Source organism: Schistocerca piceifrons, chromosome 1 (genome assembly GCF_021461385.2).
Source record: "Schistocerca piceifrons isolate TAMUIC-IGC-003096 chromosome 1, iqSchPice1.1, whole genome shotgun sequence".
Classification (NCBI taxonomy): Eukaryota; Metazoa; Arthropoda; class Insecta; order Orthoptera; family Acrididae; genus Schistocerca; species Schistocerca piceifrons.
Window position 1 is genome coordinate 826,438,379 of NC_060138.1, and position 14,152 is coordinate 826,452,530.

The 14,152-nt window shown below is 43.5% G+C and overlaps 1 pseudogene; it reads left to right on the forward strand.

Annotated features, from left to right (window-relative positions):
- Positions 1 to 1,298: 1,298 nt before the first annotated feature.
- LOC124727117 lies at positions 1,299 to 1,416 on the forward strand (annotated as a pseudogene).
- The last annotated feature ends 12,736 nt before the right edge of the window (positions 1,417 to 14,152 follow it).

Consider the following 14,152-nt stretch of genomic DNA (forward strand, 5'->3'; position numbering starts at 1 on the left):
TTCTAGGCGCTGCAGTCAGGAAGCGCGGGACTGCTACGGTCGCAGGTTCGAATCCTGCCTCGGGCATGGATGTGTGTGATGTCCTTAGGTTAGTTAGGTTTAAGTAGTTCTCAGAGCCATTTGAACCATTTTTTTTATTTTTGTAACAGAAATTGCTTACTGATATAATGAGACGCTGTAGCTCCCGACTCTATGGTTGGGTAGCGCCTATATAAACAGTGCGTGGAGGCAGACAGAACAGAGAGCAGTTTTGTGAGTATAACAAAAATTACCTTTTGTCAGTTTACTTGGCAATAAAGACGCACGCCTTAGTCGTACTGAGGATGAAACGGGACTATAGAAATATAAAAATATTCGTTTCTGGAAATGTAACTTCTATACTAAATAAATTTTTCGCCAAAGTCGCACGGGAGACATAAGTCGATACAAATTACAGTTTGCAGCACTGAAAGATTCTGCTGTATAGAAACATTTTATGGTCTGGCCTTAACAGTCAGCTAGCAGTAGCTTCCAACCTCTTGGCAAGCTGCGTGACAGCTGATCTTAATATATGATGTAATACACCCCTGTACAACCGGCTGGCACTTTGTACACCCTCTCTCTCCCTTTAGAACGACGCAGCACAGCAATACGCCGTATTTGTTACTGCACCAAGGCAAAAATTCATATAAATGACTCGTTATTCATATGCCAGAGGATAGATGTGGAATACCACCTCTACAAGGCGTTCTTAGTAATCCATGAGGGATCATTCTGGTGGCCATCATGATGCTACAAAGACTAGGACTCGGTCAGTCATAAACAGAATGCGTGCAGCCAGCCGTATTGCCGTATGAATAAGTCACTCGCACTAAATCTTAATGATTAATTTAATTGTGGATTCAACTGGTGTTAATGTATACCGGTAAAAGTGAACGTGGGACAATAGAAGTAAAAAGTGAACGTAGGACAGTAGAAGTAAGGGTGTTAATGTATACCGGTAAAAGTGAACGTGGGACAATAGAAGTAACGATTCTTTTTTTATTTTAAGGAGCTGTCGGCTCAAACATATGTTGCCTGTCCCTAGATATGCTGTATTAATAATGAGACTATTAGATGTTAAAATCTCTAGGAAACAGTAAAGTCAGCAATTTTTTTTCGGGCAGAGAACTGTGACAGTGGCATACAAGCAACAGTGTCTATATCTGTGGGGTCCATGAAGTACGATGTGTCTAGGGTAGCCGTTCTCACAGTATCCATTTTTGTGTCGTGTGTTGATATAAAATCGACGTTAATTTGAAGCGAATACTAGTATATTTGCCAACGGCCTTGCCGCAGTGGTAACACCGGTCCCCATCAGATCACCGAAGTTAAGCGCTGTCGGGCTGGGCTAGCACTTGGATGGGTGACCAGTCGGTCTGCCGAGCGCTGTTAGCAAGCGGGGTGCATTCACCCCTTGTGAAGCAAACTGAGGAGCTACTTGATTGAAAAGTGGCGGCTGCGGTCTCGGAAACTGACATACGGCTGGGAGAGAGGTGTGCTGACCACAATCCCCTCCGTATCCGCATCCAGTGACGCCTATGAGCTGAGGATGACACGGCGGCCGGTCAGTACCGTTGGGCCTTCATGGCCTGTTCAGGAGTTTAGTTTTAGTTTACTAGTACATGTAGGAGTTATCTATAAGTGGCAATCAAATGATAACAAGACAGATAGAAAAACGGAAGTAAACAGTTAATTATTTCAGAGGTAATCGACATAACTATTAACACATTTGTCCCACTGTGAACAAGACGGTCAGTGCCTTCATGATAAAATGTTTGAGGTTGCTTACGGAATCAGAGATGCTCCTTATCGTCCGCATCTAATGAACTACCACGAATCTCTTTCTCCAGGGATCAAAAAATATGGAAATCGCATGAGTAGAGTTTGGGACTGTGTGGAGGATGTGTAACGGCTTCCCAGCGAAATTTGTGCACCGTAGTCGAAACAACAGGCACACCAGTTCCGAGAGATTCATGAAGACCTTTTTCTTTGGCTGCAAGGACTGCTCATTGACCTTCTGCAACACGGTGCCACAATTAACGCACAACGGTACGTGGACACTTTGCAAAATTAAAGCGTGCCGTCAAGTGCAGATGCCTTGGAATGTTGACGGACTGCATCATTCCGTTGCAGGATAATACCCGCCCGCACGTTGCCGACGTTGTTTCGACTTCGCTGCAAACCTTTCGCTGGGAAGGCCTTACTCATCCTCCATATAGTCCGGATCTCTCCTCACGCGATTTCGAAATTTTTGGAGCCCTGGAGAAAGACATTCGTGGCCGTCGAGTTGTTTCGGACGAAAAGGTGCAGGTCTGGTTCCGTACGAAAGTGTAAACATTTTCCATGAGAGCGTTGACCGTCTTGTCTCAGGGAGGAATAAATGTATTATCAGTTATGGTGTTTACTTGAGAAACAATAAACCGTTTACTTACTTTTCTCCATTTGTCATGTTTTCGTTTGACTACCCATTATAGATACGCTTACATTTCAAATTCATATGTAGGAGAGGCACACAGACTATTGCTCTCGAAAACTGATTCTTGCCTGCGATTATGGTAGTGCACAACACAACGCAGAAAATACAGGAATCTGGAAGAGAATCAAGAAGAAGGAAGCACGGAGGACAAATTAAGGTTTAACGTCACGTCAAGAAGAAAGTCATTAGAAACGGAGCACATGCTTGAATTTCACCAATATAAAACAATAAATCTGCCGTGTCATCTCGAAGGAACCATTCAATGATTCCGGTATCACCCGAAGTGATCTAAGAATTCCACAATAAAATCTAAATCTTGGTCACTGAACGGAGGAGAAGCGAGCCAAGCGGTGCAGTAATTACTATTCTGAACTCGTATTAATGCAAAGGATCTGTGACCCATGGCATTAACTAAAACGAGCTACAAGGAGAAACAGGTTTCAAAAGATCTCCGACTATAGAAACAGAAGTTTCTCTAAATCATTTAATTGATAATGGAAGCTAGACTGAAGAAACGTCAAGACACGTTCACGGGTTCCGTCGACCTGCAAAAAGCCTTGCATAATGTAAAACGGTGTAAGATCTTCGACATTCTGAGAAAAATAGGGATTAGCTATAGGGAGAGACGGGCAATATACGATGTGTAGGAGAACCAAGAGGGAACAATAAGACTGGAAGGGCAAGAACGATGTGCTCGGATTAAAAAGGTTGTAAAACAGGGACTTAGTTTATCACCCCTACTGTTCAATATGTACATCGAAGAAGCAGTGATGGAAATAAAAGAAAGGATCAAGACTGGTATTAAAATTCAAGGTGAAAGGATATCAGTGTTAAAATTCGATAATGACGTTGCTGTCCTCAGCGTAAGTGAAGAAGAATTGCAGGTTCTGATGAGTGGAATGAACAGTCTAATGAATACGGAATATGGATGGAGAACAGACTGGAAAACGACATAAGTACTGAGAAGTGGCAGAAATGAGAACAGCGAGAAACATAACATCAGAATATGAAATAACAAACCAGACTAAGTTAAGAAATTCTGATACCTAGGCAGCAAAATAACCCATGACGGACGGAGTAAGGTTGGCACGAAAAGCACAGTAGCCCAGGCAAAAACGGCATTCGTGGACATAAGAAGTCTATTAGTATCGAACATAGGCCCTAATTTGAGGAATAATTGTTTTGGAATGTTTGTTTAGAGCACAGCATTGTACGGTAGTGAAACATAGAGTACGGGAAAATTCGAGCAGAAGGGATCGAAGCATTTGAGATGTGGTGCTACAGACGAATGTTGAAAATTAGGTGGGCTGATAAGGTGAGGAATGAGAAGGTTCTCCTCAAAATCGGAGAGGAGTGGAACATACGGAAATACTGTTATGGAGAAGGGACAGGATGGTAGTTCACCAAGTAGAAAAAGAGAGGCAGGGAGAGAGAGGATGATGAATACGTATTATAAACTCTTTCTCTCAAAAATTTCTACCCTTCATACCTCCTCTATGTCACCACAGATAATGTGTCACTGATATCCTTTGTATTAAGTTCCAGTGTACGCGGGGTGCGTGTTTGCTTCCAACGCCCTGAGTGGAATGCATAAGTTCTAATGAACGTTTACCAACTTGCAGTCTTCTGTAGTAGTTGTACCCTGTGCGGAAAACAGCACGTAGGTCGTGAATCCTTTATCTTGAGGCTGTAAGAAACTCTTAGCAGGGAACTGATATTATGTGAATAATTAAACTTTTAATTAGTTTGTTTATATGGGATGTCACTCGCTCTTTATTGTCAGAACACGAGAAACTGCGCAATTACATTCCATTTTAGAGCCACAGATAATTTCCATTCTCCTACAAAATATTAAACTGTGTATTTCCGTAATTACTATCACACTGTTCTCAACTACGTGTCCAAATAACCATACATCGCTTATAAAGGCTTAACCTGATGCCGACCGCGACAGACTACATGTCTGTCCTCCAAGACTGTCAGTCCAGCTCTGATTTACAAACTGGACATTGCGAACTAAGTCCTAAGTGATATCGCGGCAGACAACATGTCTGTCCTCCAACACAGCCGAACCAGCTCTGATCTTACAGACGAACCACTTCGCCCGCCATCCAGATTAGGCGCGATCCGATCTACGAAGTGCTTCGTCTGCCTTTTCGTTTAGCAGTTATTTATTATTCTGCTGGTTATTAATACTTGTAAAGTAATGGAATGATAGCACGCTATTGAGAGATGCTTTAATATGAAATGCAAGTAAATACTAATATTAGTAACAGAAGTTTATCATTTTGGCACGTAATTACCGAACGCAGCAGCCAAGCGAGGAGAAGGATCCCAGTTTAGGCAGTCTTTTTCACGATACCCATACCAAACAAACCATCTGTCTCTGGTACCTCACCACATTACGTCATCTTGCCACTGCTGCCTTCTGAACTGCTCTAAGAAGAGCTGCTTGTACCTGGATATGAAGGCTGCAAAGCCAGAAATATTGCACTTGGACACCTGTTAAGACATGAGGGGATATCTTCCAGAGTAAAAACTTTATAGAAATACAGATATTCGAACACATCCAGCAAATACTTGAGAAAGTAATTTGCAATAGCTACTTCGAGATGAAAAATTTGGTACAGGAGAGGAAATCGTGGCTGGTCACATCTAACCAATCAGAAGACTGATGACTCAAAAAAAATTCATTTATGCTGATGACTCAAAAAATCATTTGTGGTGATGACTGGATGACGAAAAGTGCACTGCGGATTGTCTTCCTTATCCATGTCTATTCCGATCATGTGCTTCGTCTCTAATTACCTCTTCGTCGGTAGGCAGTTAAACTCTAATCTACCTAATTGCTGTCCAGACGGGAGTTTGAACCTCGGTCCTCTGGAATGCGACTCCACGGCTTCCACCACTGCGCCACGTCACTTGAAAAAGTCAAGACATGGGACGGCGACGTCTTTAATTGCGTCGGTTTGATGCACGTCGCTAGTAGATTTACAGGCGTTGGAAATGTCAGGAAAGGATTAGTGCTATGTTCCCACTGTGGGAACAGGTGGAGGAGACGTTCTCGTTTTCTTTTGCTTGGTTCACTACTACTGCTAGAGCCACGTCAAGGAGTCCTGGAGATGGGAGTGAATGAAATCAAGGGAACGACCTGGTCTCTGATCCGAACAAAAATGAGCATATTCCCAGCGGGTCGTGAAGCGCGGCGATAGCCCGACTGGGAGGTCCTGCCACGTCTGCAGTATGGAAAGGAGGAAGTGCAGCCTAACGTCGCATCGCCATCCAGGTCACAGCAGACGAAACCCTGACACAACTGAGAAGTTATGGCGCAGGGGTAGTAGTATGACTTATTGTTGGAATCATCCCAACACTCACGTCGAAGAGTTTGCTGAAAATTCAGAGACCTAATTTACGACGACAAAGTGATGGTCTCAACTTGGTCCACCTTTGTAGAGCAACCGACATCGTTTAGTGCCAAAGGACAAAACTGCAGCATGCTGACGGCGTAAAAGTACAGACAAGCAATTTCAAATAGGGATACAAAATGGTTCAAATGGCTCTGAGCACTATGGGACTTAACTTCTAAGGTCGTCAGTCCCCCAGAACTTAGAACTACTTGAACCTAACTAACCTAAGGACATCACACACATCCATGCCCGAGGCAGGATTCGAACCTGCGATCGTAGCGGGTGCGCGGTTCCAGACTGTAGCGCCTAGAACCGCTTGGCCAGAACGGCCGATCCAGTAGGGAAACACTACTACGGATGATAATACAGTGCTTTCCTTCACCGGTGGTTGGCCTCATGTAATACACATGACCTATTTCAAGCTCATTAAATAGAGAGTATTTCAAAAAGATTTGTACGAATTCATAAGACTACATACCCGGACACCTTATGTGATGTCTCGAAAAGTGTCACATCAATTTAAAAGTATTGTATTGTATTGTTGCAAGGTGCCCGTGTAATTGATAATCATACTACACCCAGTTCAGCGCGAGTTATGATTTACTCCTTCCAGTCTGCCTGAATTAACTTGGATGTATGTGACTGAACTTTATGTTGAGTGGAGAAAAGCAAGCTGCCACTTATGGACTTAAAGTACTTGCCCTGACTCAATGGAAGGGATCAAGAGCTCACGTAGTAATATCTGGCCCACGTCTATTCATTTGCAATGCCGGCCGATCAGAACAGTTAATGAAAAGGAAACTCTGATATTAATTTATGGAGTGGAACGCTTTCAGTGATTCAGGCCAACTTCACGTAGATAAGCCTTTGCTCTTAAAACTTCTGTTAACTATTATACTGAATTTAAAGCTCTTCTTCGCTATCTTTTGGGAAGAAATAATATTCCGGAAGACAAAAATATGAAGTGAGGTGGAATTTTTGTGAAGCAGTTCTCACTGACATTCACAATATATCATGGAGATTAGCACCCAACAGTTAAAATTCATGATCTCACATTGAAACGACAAAATGAAATTACAGTCCATAATGAACACATTTGAATTACAAATTTCAAAAAAGAAATTGAGCATAATGAACTCAAGGATGGGGACAGGCAAAACTGAAAACAGAGCATAGTTCGGTATTTACCACCTAACAAAACCACATGTAAGTTAGTAAGAGATGAGCAACAATTCATTACGCCAGCAACGGAGTTATGTAGGTGCCCCAGACAGATCACAGGGTGTCAGAGGCTATCTGGTAAAATTGATAAAATATATAATGATCAAACGGATAACGTTTCTCGATATAGGGTTCGTTCTGCACAGAATCTGGTGCTCTACACAGTTGGATAGTCTGCACTCAACATCTTATTCATCTACACATGGTTCATTAGTCCATAAATCTCAGACTGGAAATAATCTAAATAAAGTTCTAGTTTCTATGAGTTAAATGGATTCTTACGTAAAACATGATACATTATTAAATATATGTTGATGGTACGAGGTCGCTCTGGCGTGAGCAAAGTCAAGCTACCATTTTGAGAATTATTCGTGCAAATTACTTAAAAAAAGCAAATAAGATGAACCAAAAAGCACTCCCGAATATTCCGCAAATTCGGTGAAATGGTTCTCTCATTCTGGATAGGAACGAACCCACACTAACCAAACTAAATTATACTAAGATTTGTTTGAAGAAATGTTTCGTCTTATCAGTGTGTTGGTAGGATCACCTGTGCATCTTCCAAAAGACGAGTGGAGGAGGTTGAATCTACAGACCGTTTTTTCTTTTTTTAGATAGTGGGAGAATGAATATATCCTAACGCTCAGTGGAGAAAGAGTGGGACGCTGCCTGATTCGCAAAAAGTCAAACTCGTCAACTGCTATAAAAAAGACCGGACCCATGACCGGTTGCCTGACCGAAAGATAAAAACAGATACGCAATTTGCAGAGATTTTCTCGGGAAACGTAGAGGACAGGGGAGGATGCTGACAGACAAATAAAATAAAAATATTCTCACCCTGTGTATTATTTTAACAAGCGAAAAGACAACGAAAAGGAGTCTGTGGAATTTATATCGGATAATTAGACAGTATCACACCACCAGAAATGAATGTTGGCTTATACAGCCATCTTTCACTGTTGATTTCCAGAAGGCTTTCGACACCGTTCCTCACAAGCGTCTTGTAACCAAAGTGCGTGCCTACGGAATATCGCCTCAGTTGTGCGACTGGATTAGTGATTTCCTGTCAGAAAGGTAACAGGTCATAGTAACAGACGGAAAGTCATCGAGTAAAACAGAAGTAATATCCCCAAGGAAGTCTTATAGGCCCTCTATTGTTCCTTATCTATATTAACGACATAGGAGACAATCTGAGTAGCCGTCTTAGATTGTTTACAGATGATGCTGTCATTTACCGTCTTGTAAAGTCATCAGATGATCAAACGACTTGCAAATGATTTAGATAACATATCTGTATGGTGCGAAATGTGGCAATTGACACTGAATAAAGAAAAGTGCGAAGTTACTCACATGAGTACTAAAAGAAATCAGCTAAATTTCGATTACGCTATAAGTCACACAAATCTGAAGGCTGTAAATTCAACTAAATACTCAGGGATTACAATTACAAATAACTTAAAATGGAACGATCACATAGATAATATTATGGGTAGAGCAAACCAAAGACTGCGATTCATTGGCAGAACACTTAAAGAGACTGCTTACACCACGCTTGTCCGCCTTATTCTGGAGAATTTCTGTGCGGTGTGGGATCCGCATCAGGTGGGACTGACGGATGACATCGAAAAAGTACAAAGAAGGGCAGCTCGTTTTGTATTATCGCGGGATAGGGGAGATAGTGTCATAGACATGATACGTGAATTGGAGTGGAAATCATTAAAATAAAGGCGTTTTTCGTTGCGACGGGATCTTCTCATGAAATTTCAGTCTCCAGTTTTCTCCTCCGACTGCGAAAACGTTCTGTTGGCACCCACCTACATAGGGAGAAATGATGATCACTATAAAATAAGAGAAATTAGGGCTCGCACAGAAAAATTTAAGTGCTCGTTTTTCCCGCGTGCCGTTCGAGAGTGGAACGGTAGAGAGACAGCTTGAAGGTGGTTCACTGAACCCTCTGCCAGGCACTTTATTTTGAATAGCAGAGTAATCACGTTGATGTAGATGTGGTAGAGAATCAGCAAAAGCAGAACGGATCGGAAGAGGTGAGTGACTTCGAACATGGACTTGCCGTTGAATCCCACGTTCGTAGCAAATCCACCAGTGACTTTTCAACTATTCTGAAGTTGCCCAAATCTACTACTGGTGACGCGATAGTAAAGTGGAAACGCGAAGGAACAGGCACAACTATACGAAGACCAGGAGATCTCATGTACTGACAGACAAGCACAGCAGAGTGTTGCTGAGGGTGGTTGCAAGAAATCGCAGAGAACCAATAGGAGGGTTCACTCATGGGTACCAAAGTGCTACCAGCAATCCAGCTAGCCCAATGACGACGAGTTGGGAGTTAAAAAGAGTGAGGGCAGTAGTCGAGCAACTCCTAATGAGGCACATATTTTGTAATCAATGCTAAGCGACACTTGTGGTCCCTACTGGACAGTGGATGACTGGGAACGAGTGATTTGGAGTGAGGACTCACGCTGTTCCCTGTGGCAATCTGCTAGAAGGATTTGGGTTTGGTGAGTGCCTGGAGGACGTTACCTGCTGTCATGTGTAGTTCCAACAATGAAGTATGGAGTAACCGGTGTTACGGTATTGGAATGTTTTTCGTGGTTAGGGTGTAATCTGTTTATTGCTTTCAACAGATACCTAAATGTGGAAGGATACGAGCATTTTTTCCAACATAATTTGCTGCGTACAATACAGGAACAGTTCGGAGACCACAATTGTATCGGTATGACAATGCGCCCTGTCAGAAACCACCATCTGTGATGCAACAGTTTGTACACAATAATATTCCTGAAATAAGCTGGTCTGCCCAAACCTCCAACCTAATCCCGATGGAACATGTTTGAAACGCGTTAGAATGTCGACTTCGCTCCAGGAAGCAGCGTCCAACATAACTTCTTTGGTTTCAGCTCTTAAAGAGGAATGGACTGCCACTCTTCCAGAAACTTTGGATCTCTTCACCGAAAGTGTCCCCAGTAGAAGTCAAGCCGTTATAAAGGAACAGGGTGAACACACCCCATGTTAATAAGTGCCTGGGTACATTCGATCACATAGTGTATATAGGAATAGGAACTGGGGCTGAATTTTAATAGTGGCATTGACCTAAGAAATTTTTATTTTCAAAAGAAGCACCCGATTCTACAAAGGTATATCTACACCATACATGCATATAAAATATGCGATAAATGTACAGGGTGTTTCAAAAATGACCGGTATATTTGAAACGGCAATAAAACTAAACGAGCAGCGATAGAAATACACCGTTTGTTGCAATATGCTTGGGACAACAGTACATTTTCAGGCGGACAAAGTTTCGAAATTCAGTAGTTACAATTTTCAACAACAGATGGCGCTGCAAGTGATGTGAAAGATATAGAAGACAACGCAGTCTGTGGGTGCGCCATTCTGTACGTCGTCTTTCTGCTGTAAGCGTGTGCTGTTCACAACGTGCAAGTGTGCTGTAGACAACATGGTTTATTCCTTAGAACAGAGGATTTTTCTGGTGTTGGAATTCCACCGCCTAGAACACAGTGATGTTGCAACAAGACGAAGTTTTCAACGGAGGTTTAATGTAACCAAAGGACCGAAAAGCGATACAATAAAGGATCTGCTTGAAAAATTTCAACGGACTGGGAACGTGACGGATCAACGTGCTGGAAATGTAGGGCGACCGCATACGGCAACCACAGAGGGCAACGCGCAGCTAATGCAGCAGGTGATCCAACAGGATTGATGACGGCGATATGCATGTGGGCAGCATTTGGTTTACTGATGAAGCTTATTTTTACCTGGACGGCTTCGTCAATAAACAGAACTGGCGCATATGGGGAACCGAAAAGCCCCATGTTGCAGTCCCATCGTCCCTGCATCCTCAAAAGGTACTGGTCTGGGCCGCCATGTCTTCCTAAGGAATCATTGGCCTATTTTTCAGATCCGAAACGATTACTGCATCACGCTATCTGGACATTCTTCGTGAATTTGTGGCGGTACAAACTGCCTTAGACGACACTGCGAACACCTCGTGGTTTATGCAAGATGGTGCCCGGCCACATCGCACGGCCGACGTCTTTAATTTCCTGAATGAATATTTCGATGATCGTGTGATTGCTTTGGGCTATCCGAAACATACAGGAGGCGGCGTGGATTGGCCTCCCTATTCGCCAGACATGAACCCCTGTGACTTCTTTCTGTGGGGACACTTGAAAGACCAGGTGTACCGCCAGAATCCAGAAACAATTGAACAGCTGAAGCAGTACATCTCATCTGCATGTGAAGCCATTCCGCCAGACACGTTGTCAAAGGTTTCGGGTAATTTCATTCAGAGACTACGCCATATTATTGCTACGCATTGTGGATATGTGGAAAATGTCGTACTACAGAGTTTCCCAGACCGCAGCGCCATCTGTTGTTGAAAATTGTAACTACTGTAATTTCGAAAGTTTGTCTGCCTGAAAATGTACTGTTGTCCCAAGCAAATTGCAACAAACGGTGTGTTTCTATCGCTGCTCGTTTAGTTTTTATTGCCGTTTCAAATATACCGGTCATTTTTGAAACACCCTGTAAATGTCGTGTGACTAGGGCCTCCCGTAGGGTTGACCATTCTCCGGGTGCAGGTCTTTCGATTTGACGCCACTTCGGCGACTTGCGCCTCGATGAGGATGAAATGATGATGATTAGGACAACACAACACAACACCCACTCCCTGAGAGGAGAAAATCTCCAACCCAGCCGGGAATCGAGCCCGGGCCCTTACGATTGACATTCTGTCGCACTGACCACTCAGCTACCGGGGGCGGACACTATGAGATCAAAAGTATCTGGACACCTAGCTGAAAATAACTTACCAAATCCTGGCGCCCTCCATCGCTAATGCTTGAATTCAATATGGTGTTAGCCCACCCTTAACCTTGATAACAGCTTCCACTCTCGCAGGCATAGGTTAAATCACGTGCTGGAAGGTTTCTTGGGTAATGGCACCCCATTCTTCACGAAGTGCTGCACTGAAGAGAGGTATCGATGTCGGTCGGTGTGGCCTACCACGAAGTCGGCGTTCCAAAACATCCCAAAGGTGCTCTGTGAATTCAGGTCAGGACTCTGTGCAGGCCAGTCCATTACAGCGATGTTGTTGTCGTGTTACCACTCCGCCACAGGCCGTGCATCGTGAACATGTGCTCGATCGTGTTGAAAGATGCAATCGCCATCCCCGAATTGCTCTTCAACGGTGGGAAGCAATAAGGTGCTTTAAACATCAATGTAGGCCTGTTCTGTGATACTGCCACGCAATACAACAAGGGGTGCAAGCCACTACCATGAAAAACGCGACCACACCATAACACCACCGCCTCCGAATATTACTGTCGGCACTACACAAGGCTGCAGATGACGTTCATTGGGCATTCGCCATACCCACACCCTGCCATCGGATCGCCACATTGTATACTGTGATTCGTCACTTCACACAACATGTTACCACAGTTCAAGCAGATGGTTCAAATGGCTCTGAGTACTGAACACTATGGGACTTAATATCTGAGGTCATCAGTACCCTAGACTTCGATATAAACCTAACTAACTTAAGGACCACACACACATCCATGCCCGAGGCAGAATTCGAACCTGCGACCGTAGCAGCAGCGCGGTTCCGGATTGAAGGGCTTATCACCCCTCGGCCACAACGGCCGGCTACTGTTCAATCGTCCAATGTTTACGCTTCTTACACCAAGTGAGGCGTCTTTTGGCATTTATTGGCGTGATGTGTAGCATATGAACAGCCGCTCGACCATGAAATCTAAGTTTTCTCACCTCCCACCTAACTGTCATAGTACTGCAGAGGATTCTGATGCAGTTTGGAATTCCTGTGTGACGGTCTGGATAGATGTATACCTATTACACATTACGACCCTCTTCAAGTGTCAGCGGTCTCTGTCGGTCAACAGACAAGGTCGGCCTGTACGCTTTTCTGCTGTACGTGTCTCTTCACGTTTCCACTTCACTATCACGTCGGAAAAAGTGGACCTAAGAATGTTTAGGAGTGTGGAAACCTCGCGTACAAGCGTATGAAACAAATGACATCAATCATTTGACTACGTTCGAAGTCCGTGAGTTCTGTGCAACGCCCCATCCTAGTCTTTCACGAGTCTAATGACTACTGAGGTCGCTGATGTAGAGTACCTGGCAGTAGGTGGCAGTACAATGCACCTAATATGAAAAACGTATATTTTTGGGGGTGTGCGGATACTTTTGATCACATAGTGTAGGACCGTGGAGCGTAATTTTACAGTATGTTTATTTTCATGATTTTCGTTTATCTTCAACAAATGTCTTATGTGCCAGCATTGGACGCACGACAAAGATTCAGATGACAGTCAAGCACGTCTCACGCTTTTGCGGAACTATCTGGGGTCACTGCATTCGGTGTTGTCACCATGCAGCGTCGTTGTTCCCACAGACTTGTTGGAAAGGCAGAAACAGAGATCGAATCTATCATAACATCTCCATCCCTCCACAAAAAACAAAAGATCAGGCGACCTTGGAGTCAAATAATATAACGAGAGTTCTGTACACATCTTAAGTTGCAGAAGAACTGCATCCATCGCAAAAGAAAACTTTGAACTGCTTTTCATGCTGTTCTGTCACCATCTCGACTTAAAACACATTCAGTAAAGAAGGCGCTAATTGGCTGTATGTTAGAGACCCCTGCAAGCGACCACATGAACCGGCAACCTTCAGCTGGCGCCGAGGTAAACGTTTAGTCTCGGAGGGCAAGTCTTCATTTATGTAGAAGATACAGTCTTGTGAAATCAGATGAGACTTTTTGAGACAGCCTTTACTTCGTTACTGTCCTGGATTATGATAAACGGTGGCAACTTTCTTTGTTGATTCGTTATTCGTGTACTCCTAAGTAGAATTTATCATCCTCATCTCCAAGACGCAACGGCGAAGATGCCGTCTAGTGGTACATGTTACTCACAGAACAACATAATCAACGTATCTTATCGAAATTTATCATCATTTCGCTCGC